The sequence below is a fragment of the Oratosquilla oratoria genome, chromosome 15 (genome assembly GCF_046742065.1).
Source record: "Oratosquilla oratoria isolate Oo_2021 chromosome 15, ASM4674206v1, whole genome shotgun sequence".
Classification (NCBI taxonomy): Eukaryota; Metazoa; Arthropoda; class Malacostraca; order Stomatopoda; family Squillidae; genus Oratosquilla; species Oratosquilla oratoria.
In genome coordinates, this window is record NC_134791.1 from 65,449,420 (window position 1) to 65,459,107 (window position 9,688).

The following is a 9,688-nucleotide window of genomic DNA, read 5'->3' on the forward strand; positions in this document are numbered from 1 at the left end:
TGTTTGGAGGGTGCATGTGGGAGTGGGAGTTTTGTTAATACACACACACATACACATATAATGAGCTTTGACTAATTTGTAATAAATGTTTTCCTTAAAACTAACCTAACCTGACTAATTTGTAATAAATGTTTTCCTAAAAACTAACCTAACCTGACTAATTTGTAATAAATGTTTTCCTAAAAACTTTTTTTAATGCTCCCTTGTACTTATTTCATACAAATTAGCTCATCACGTGATCCAAAGACCAAGGTGAATACTCAAGGATATATTAGATTTCATTGTCAGCATGTTTTTTTTTTCAATTATTTTTTCATACAAATTAGTTCATATTCTTATTTAGAAACAAGCATATTGGCATTTTTATCACTTAAGCATATATATATATATATGTATATATATATATATATACATATATATATACATATATATACATATATATATATATATATATATACATATACATATATGAGTTTTCGTTTGGCGACACGCGGAATTTTTAGATGAAACTTTCACAATTAATATAATTTTGTATGCTGATCACAGAAATAACATTAATTCTATTGATAAATTAACAAAAATGCCGAAAAAAACGATTTTAATGGTAAAAAATTACCAAGACCTTAGCGGTACATACTTGCTTAATGGTAAAAAGTTAATCGGTAAAATTAGCGGTACACTGGGCCCGTCAGTACCGTCACTCAGTACCACCAAGCCGAGAGGTGCTTACCGCTCTCTGAGTGTTATGGTATAGCTTATCGGTTAACGGAGCCTTGACGGTAGCAGAATTTTTGCTGGTGAGCTACCGTCAAGGTTGTTACCGATAAAACCCGTAACTACCAGTAGCTGCCCACCACTACCGTCAGTACCGTCACTCAGTATCACCAAGACTAGACGTGCTTACCGCTCTCCGAGTGTTATGGTAGCTTATCGGTTAACGGAGCCTTAACGGAAGCAGAATTTTTGCCGGTAAGCTACCGTTAAGGTTGTTACCGATAAAGCCGGTAACTTTACCGGTAGCTGCCCACCACTAATTGCAAGGGCAAATCATACCGACAGGAGACCCTCGGTCCAGAACAAGATTGGTTGCAGAAAAATGTAGCAAGTGCACACAAACTCCCAAACAGGCAATTGCGGCGTGAATTGGCCTGCATATTAATCTGCGTGACCCAGACAGGTTAAATATGTTGTTTTTCCGTGTGACTAACTGATATAGGCTCTCGCCTGAAGTGGGGACGAAAAAATGAATGACTACGCACATGTCTCAATGCTCCTGGTCAATGAATGAAAGCTATATCCATCAAGAATCAGTTACGTATTGCCAATTGCTCCAGTACCTCTTGTATTGATTAAGTAGGAATCACATTTGTCACAAAATCCACATTATGACATTTTACACATGATAGTTTATCGGATTTCTTAAATCTTTCAATTAGTCTAACCGTGTATTAAGAAATTCACCTAAATGTGTAGCATTGCAACGTTCACCATAGTAAACCACATCAAAAAATTATGCTTGAATAATGAAACAAACTCCTTATCTTACAATTAGCCTACGACTCCCATCATAATATATTAATTAACACGATCTGATACATTTAATTAGTACTATTTATCCAGAAATTTGGTCATTCAGGAGACTATCTCATAATTCTAATTCAGTTTATTCATCATACAATGTTTGCTCTCTCATAAACACTAACTAATGCATATAACTGCATTCATATACCCAATATTTTGTTACGAGAGATATTGAAATTGCGCTTATGCACCATATGCAATAGTTTTTATCTGACTCGGAAAAAAGGATGTACTGTATAATGCAACAAGTGTATGTATTTCGTGGTTCATATATAGTATTCTGTATTCAGAGTCTCTAAAATTTGGACATCTCCAGTATTCGAAATAATTTGAAATCTAGGAAATTTCTAATACTAGAAATACCACATAATGTTCTGTTATGTATATTTCATATTAGCACTTCCGTTTCGAATATTGGGTTTTATTCCAAAATTTAGAATCCGAATATACATATGGCGCGGTTGGTAGAGTCCCAGACTGTTACTACGGCGATCCTGTTTCAAATCCAGCCCAGGGCTGAAATAACTTCAGTATCGCTGCGCTTCGAGTCGTTACTCCAACTCTCGTGGGCGGGAATTTGTGTGTGTGTGTGCGTGTAAGGTCATACCATTATCGGTCATACGAGCTCTGAGCCTTCTTCCTGGAGGGAAATAGCTGTCGATCACGAGTCCAACACGTGATCCAAAGACTAAGGTGAATACACACACACATACACACACACACACACATTCACACGCACACACACACACACTCACACACACACGCACACACGCACTCACGCACACACACCTACACACACACATGCATGCACACACGCACACGTACACACGTGCGCACGCACACACATACACGCACACGCACACACACACACACACACTCACACACACAAATACATACACACACGCACACATGCTTTAACTGTTGAGGAAAATTGTGAGGAGAGGATCGAAAGTGAAAAGGAGGACTCATGGGGTGATAGTCTGTTAAATCTGGCAATGAAAACGGAAATTATCGTGTAAATAAAAGCTACAAGACCAGGAAGAGACGATGCACCAGCCATGCTGAATTTCTTGCTTAGTAAAGAACCTAATGAAACTTTTTTTTTTTTTTTATCTTTTTTTAGACTATGTACACTTTAGGAGAAAGTAACAAAGGAGATATACCAAGAGATGAAAAACAAGATGTCGTATGTTAATATAAAAAAGAAAGAAGAACTTGTTAACCTAAGGAAGAGTCTTCAGAAGAAATTTCAAGCCGAAAAACTAAGTGAACAGCAATCATATCAAGACAATGTGAAGAAACTACTTCCTCTCATCGAACCTATTAAGAGTATAGCGCCTTCGGCGCCGGGGCAGCGCCTAGCACCTCCACCAACACCCGCTCCCCCATTAACATCGACACCTCCAGCATTGCCCTACCCCCACAATCAACCGTCTTGAAATTAGGCAACCTGTCAGACAAATATCTTAAGAAACTAGGTTTAAAAGAATTTGATCATGCCTATGGTCTAAAACCTATCGAGGGTAGCATAGACTTTCAACTAGGAAGGGAGACTGTGAAATTAGAGGGTAACGACCTGGTTATTGATGATAAGAAATATATAGGTACGGATGGACTCTGGAAGCTCATAATGTTGAAGGATCCAGGACAAGTCACAGCTGATGATTATGAAAATTATACTAACATCATGAGGAAGACGTTAGCATTCCTTAAGGATGATGGGAATGTCAAATCCAATAGAGGTGATAAGTATAAAATCTTTGTGAAGCCTATTTATGAAGGATGGCAGCAGAAAAATCAACCTCCAACCTCAGAGCAAGCGCAGGAGCGTCTTGGGGAAGGACTGCCTGTAGTACCGAGCTTTGTGTTGTCAATACGTTGGTAGACAAGCATCGTCTGTTATTATTGCAAATGAGATCTGGGAATACGAATGTGTTCAACGAGTTGCAAGCGATTACTGATGAACTCGTAAGACTAGGTGTATTTGATGAGGTTATAGTAGAAAATATAAGCAGGTCGCTGCCGCTTCTATGAAATTTCCCCTCTATAACAAAAGATGAAGGTTGAATCTAAAAGTATTGTAATGTCCAGCAACGAGTCGAATCCCAAGCTGGATATATATCCCCCGATACAACTTGATAGAAACGCAACACATGAGTTGTCATTACTAAATTTAGACATGCATAACTCAATGCCTAATATTGATGAGCATAACAATCTTTTCGCATGCAGTGTGGGTAAGGAAGTGTTTACGATCACATTTCCAACTGGCGCTTACGAGATAGAATCGATCAACAAATTTCTGAAGAGACGCATCACAGAGGATCTATTCGATATTACAGCTAACCACACAACATTGAAATGTGTTATTTACATTAAAAAGCCTGATGTTAGTATTAGTTTTAATCATGAACGTTCTTTGAGGTTTCTGCTAGGATTCGATAAGGAAGTGTTGATAGGAGTTGGCGAGTACCAAGGTAAGGCTATGGTGGATATCTTACCAGTCAATTCTATCCTAGTCAATTGCGATCTGATCGAGGGTTCTTATCTACAAGGTACACCAGCGCCTGTATTGTATAGCTTTTTCCCTGATGCACCCCCAGGTTACAAAATTAACGAGAAACCTAATACAACCATCTATCTTCCCGTCACATTACCTTCGGTGAATTCAATCCACGTTTGGTTAACGGATCAAGATGGAAAGCCCTTGAATCTTCGAGGTGAAAGAATCACATTGAGACTACATCTGAAATCTACGAGCGCCTGAGGCGCCCTAAGCGCGCAAGCGCGCACCCACTTCTCAAAAGCATGAATTTTTTTTTACCTCTATATAAAAAAGGAAACATGGAGTATTTACAATGGCGTGATCGTCTTGAAATCGATGAATCTGTAAAAAGATTTGAGTACCAAGAGTACGAACCATATACAGGAGCTGATCTAAACAATCCTGGTGATATCCGAATTAACATTCAAAACCAAGATGAGTTTCTTCTTCCTAGCCGTAGTTACCTATACATTGAAGGGGCGCTGTTGAAGGCAGACAAGAAGAGTAGATTTAATCTGAAGGAGGATAAGATCTCGCTCGTTAATAATGGTTTGATGTACCTGTTCTCACGTGTTGATTATCAACTTGGAAATGAGACAATTGAAGGTTATTCTAACCCAGGTCACGCATCAACAATGAAAGGGTTACTAACCTATCCTAAGCAATATCCTGAAGGTATGTCCTTCATGTGGTGTCCAGATTCTGTGGTATAATTCCTTTGTCACATATGTTTGGATTCTGTGAAAATTATGATAAAGTGATGTATGGTATCAGACATCAACTCATTTTGAGAAGAGCTAGTACTAACGCTAATGCCATCCTGAAATCAGATGCGAAAAATGGGGGTGATGATAAGGTTCCAGATGGAGAGATTGTACTCACGAAGATTAGCTGGAGGATTCCACATCTGAAACCCTCAGATGACTATCTTGTTAAGCTATCGCATGATATTCAATCACGAGTCAAGCTCGATATTAATTATCTGAACAGACAGTGTGAACGTATAGAAATGGATAATGGTCACACACAGCTCGATTGGCGACTGAACATTACAGCAGGAGCTGAAAAACCGAGATATATCATTCTTGGATTCCAGACAGATAAGGAGGATAAACAGACTGGGAACAGTACTACCTTCAATCACTGCAGCCTGAATAATGCCAACGTTTTTCTCAATAGTGAAAGATACCCCGAAATGGATCTTCAACTAGATTTTTATAGAAACATATACACGACCGCATACAAAATGTTGTGTGATTATATGGATACACTCGCGGGAGATAAACGCTGTGCGATTACCATGGGAGAATATAGATATTTGTATCCCTTATTCGTATTTGATGTGAGCAGGCAATCTGAGAAATTGAAAAATGCTGTGACCGACATTCGAATTCGAGCATCATTCAAGAAAAACATCCCTAATAAAACGGTAGCCTATGCGTTGATTCTATCTGAGCGTATGATCAAACTGGAATCAGATGGAAGTAAGTTGAACATTGTTTACTGAGAATTTTTCTCCTCTATATAAAAAAGAAATGGCGTATATTAGTGCAAACGTATACTTATCAGTTAATCAACTGAAGAAGATAAAACAGGCTGTGAAAAAGGGCACGTCTGTAAGTCTTCGAATTAATCCAAAGATGAAGAGCAATACTTCACTATTACTGACAGAAGATCAAAATTCAAAGTTATTGCAGGGGAAACCTTTTAATCTCAAATTGAGTATTTCACAAGTAAAGGCATTATCGACGGGCGCCGCAGGCGCCCTAAGCGCGCAAGTGCGCAAACATGGAGGATTTCTAATTACTATTCCAACATTATTGGCAGCTGCTGGAGCGGTTGGATCCCTTGCCGGAGGAGCTGCTGGGATAGCTAAGGCTGTGAATGATAAGAAAGCAGCAGACAAGCAGCTCAAAGAACTTATTAGGCACAACAAGAAAATGGAGGGAAAGGTGAAGGGAGAGGGACTTAAAAAAAAAAAAAAAAAAAAAAAAACTGGGAAGGGTTTGTATCTGAAACCATTCAAAAACTGAAAATCCCGATTCAACCTCTAAGTCAATATGATCTCATAGATATTATCAAACGATTAAGAATACCTAATTTTAAAGGTGTTTTCATGCGTGATAATCTTCCAAAACAAACTAGGAAAGTGGAATGCGGTATCTTGAATTTAGATTCCATCCACGGCTTAGGCACTCATTGGACTTGCTGGTTTAAGAAAGGTACGACTTGTTACTATTTTGATTCATTTGGAATTAATCCACCAAAAGAATTTGAGACTTACATCATAAGGAGCGACTGTAACATTCTACATTCTACCTATCGAATACAGAAGATCGGAGAGGTAATTTGTGGCCATTTGTGTATTGATGTGTTATACGCGTTAACAAAAAAGAAAATATCATTTGACGCTGTAGTTAGACATATATTTTTCTCCCGCTAATAAAAAAAGGATGGCAGTTAACATATTTGGTTGTGGACCTAAAAACATAGGGTCTGTTCAACGAGGACCACCCGGTATCGGATTCAATGTCGATAATGAAGGTAATTTTGATATCTGTGATAAGCGATTAGTAAATGTGTCATACCCTATAGAGAAAAATGATGTTGCTACGGTTGAACACGTAGAAAAAATTAATAAAGATACTGCTAAAGCACTCACCGGTGAAATTAATGAATTAGAAAGCGTTACGAAGGATTGTGTGATGAGGTTGAGAAATAAAATTGGGAATAAAATTGAAGAAATTCAAAACAGCATGAGAAGACTAAGGACATTTCACGCTAATACTAAGAATAAAGTGGATGCTGTTAAGAAATTTCACGCTTATACTAAGAATGAAGTGGACGCTGTTAAGAAATTTCACGCTAATACTAAAAATGAAGTGGACGCTGTTAAAAAGGATTTGTATCAAGTCAGTAAAACTGTTAATGAAAAACTGGCTCTCGAAGTGGACGCTGTTAAAAATGATTTGTATCAAGTCAGTAAAACTGTTAATGAAAAACTGGCTCTCGTTGAAGTAGATAAAACTGCTTTATATGCAAAACTGGAGAATGAAGTGGACGCTGTTAAAAATGGTTTGTATGAAGTCGGTAAAACTGTTAATGAACATCTGGCAGATAAAACTGCTTTATATGCAAAACTGGAGAATGAAGTGAACCCTGTTAAAAATGATTTGCATGAAGTCAGTAAAATTATTAATGAAAAACTGGCTCTCGTTGAAGCAGATAAAACTGTTTTATATGAAAAACAGATTCTGCTAGATAAAAATATGAACAGTGTTATGAGCCTCCGGTCCCAGGGCAGCGGAGCTGCTTAGGGAGGTCATAAGATATATATTTTTTATCTCAAATATAAAAAAAGATGGCATCACAAAATAAAAGTTTTGAGGATTTATCACCCGAAGAGATTTCTCACATTTTTGAATTGTTTGAAGCGATGGACGCCGCAGGCTCCTTAGACAGCTCCGCTGCCCTGGGACCGGAGACCTTAGAAACGATACAAGAGTGTGATCATGTGTTAGTAGAAGATGATTATGGACAGATGGTATGTTTGGAATGTGGTGTAATACAACCAGATAATTTAGTGGTTTTTGAAAACATTGACCGTATGAAGGTAAGAAGGAGAAATATTGATAATAGGGTGAAATATTTTCGATATTGTATTATTCAGTACGAGAACAAGCATATGTGTACGTTGCCTATGGATCTGGTAAATCAATTTGAGGAACTGGTGAGGTTATATGATGAGATGTTTACAGCTGAGGACAGCGACCTGCCTAAAACTCGTAAGAGCTTTCTGAATACACAGTATGTTCTATTTCAACTTTTGAAGATTAATAAACATCCTTGTCGGATTGAAGATTTTAATATCATTAAGAATGTTCAAAGTAGACTTTTTCATGATAGAGTATGTGGGAATTTGTTTGAAAAGTTAGGTTGGGAATTTACACCTATCATGAATTCCTCAAAGAATCCGAAATGACTTGGATGGAAGGTGCATAACCACTTCTCCACCCCGTATTGGGAATCATAACGAAAGTAGTGATGAGGAAGTTTAGCATTTATTTATATTCTAATTAACAGGAATATAAATCTAAATTATTGAGGTGCACTCTGGCCCCTTCTCAAGATGGAAACGGCTCATAAAAAGTATCTTTAAATCATTTTCAAATCATTATAAGTTTAACCATGTGGTGGTTGAATCTAACCATGATATATTTAAATTGGATTTCATGGTTGAATCTAACCATGATATATTGAATAGATTTCATGGTTGAATCTAACCATGATATATTAAATAGATTTCGTGGTTGAATCTAACCATGATATATTTAAATTGGATTTCATGGTTGAATCTAACCATGATATATTTAAATTGGATTTCATGGTTGAATCTAACCATGATATATTGAATAGATTTCGTGGTTGAATCTAACCATGATATATTTAAATTGGATTTCATGGTTGAATCTAACCATGAAATATTGAATAGATTTCATGGTTGAGAGATGGTTAAAATGTGATGTGCTCGGACTGTCCTTTTCATACTACTTATATATATATACATATATATATATATATATGTATATATATGTATATATATATATATATATATTACTGTTGAATGCTAAAGCACAAGTGGCATCAATGATTTTTAGAGAACATTTCTCTAACTTTCTAAGTATCATTCTCTCTTCATGGTTCAAACTCTGGAGGAAAGTACGAAAGTCGTCAGATTGGTTTTAGCTTTATATCAATCTGACGACTTTCGTACTTTCCTCCAGAGTTTGAACCATGAAGAGAGAATGATACTTAGAAAGTTAGAGAAATGTTCTCTAAAAATCATTGATGCCACTTGTGCTTTAGCATTCAACAGTAATTGTTTAAGAGAAAGACTTTGCCCAAAAGGTATATATATATAAATATATATATATATATATATATGTATATATATATATATATATATATATACATGTACATATGTATATGAATATATATGTATATATATATACATATATATCTATATACAGTATATATATATATATATATATATATATATGTATATATATATATATATAGTATATATATACGCATGTATATATATATACATATATATATATATATATATATATACAGTATATATATACGTATGTATATATATATATATATATATATATATATATATATATATAATATATATATATATATTAAGGACTACTATTACACAGGACGTGCGCACCCAGATCCCTAGGTCCGCTAGCGGAGGCCATTGCTTTCTTTGTAACCTAACATTTTATATTGGACAAATATATCAAAACTAGAAACCTAACATTGCATATAGAACAAATATATCAACTATTGACTTATTTAATGCAGTATAAGTTAATATAAACTTTTATAGTGAAATAAGAAACTATTTTTAAGGCACTTTTATGCTTTGAAATGCAAAATTTAGCCGGACTTAACAGGTATTATTTTTTAAGGTTATTGGGTTAGTGGACACCAGGGCTGGCGATTTTTTTTTTTTTTTCTATCTTTTAAAAAATATATATATATAAATTG